This window comes from Carlito syrichta, unplaced genomic scaffold, assembly GCF_000164805.1.
Source record: "Carlito syrichta isolate Samal-C Ts95f unplaced genomic scaffold, Tarsius_syrichta-2.0.1 Scaffold126587, whole genome shotgun sequence".
NCBI classification, from domain to species: Eukaryota; Metazoa; Chordata; class Mammalia; order Primates; family Tarsiidae; genus Carlito; species Carlito syrichta.
In genome coordinates this window covers 59,354-59,876 of record NW_007070683.1, presented here as the reverse complement: position 1 = coordinate 59,876, position 523 = coordinate 59,354, and positions in this window count along the sequence as shown.

Genomic DNA, 523 nt, shown 5'->3' with positions numbered 1-523 from the left:
TAGCCGTGCCTGTGGTCCCAGCTACTCGGGAGGCTGAGGCAGGAGGATGGCTTGAGCCCAGGAGGCCGAGGCTGCCGTGAGCTGTGATCTGGCCACCGCACTCCAGCCTGGACGACAGAGGGAGACCCTGTCTCAAAAAGCAAAGCCCAAAATGACCCTCATCAAGGAGAGCCTCCCGTTGCTTACTCCCTCCGATCCTGAATTCCCAAGAATGGAGACGACCCCGCAAGCTCCTGCAAGCCCACTTTTGCCCGCTCCCCCAGCATCCCCCTCGACCCCCGCTGACCTCCAGTGTCCGGGGGCGATTAACCTCTTCCTCCCTGGTCCGCGAGTCTAAGCCCCAACCACGGACCCCCATCCGCAAGCGGGCCCCCTCAAAGGGCCGCATCTGAGTCTCCTCTCCTCCCTCGTCCTTCACCCCCTGTGGCCCCAATCCCCGCACGAGCCCGAAATCACACCCCCGCGCTCCCCCCAAGGCCCTCCCGACCCCCGAGGCTCCAGCTCCAGCGGCCCTCGCAGGCCC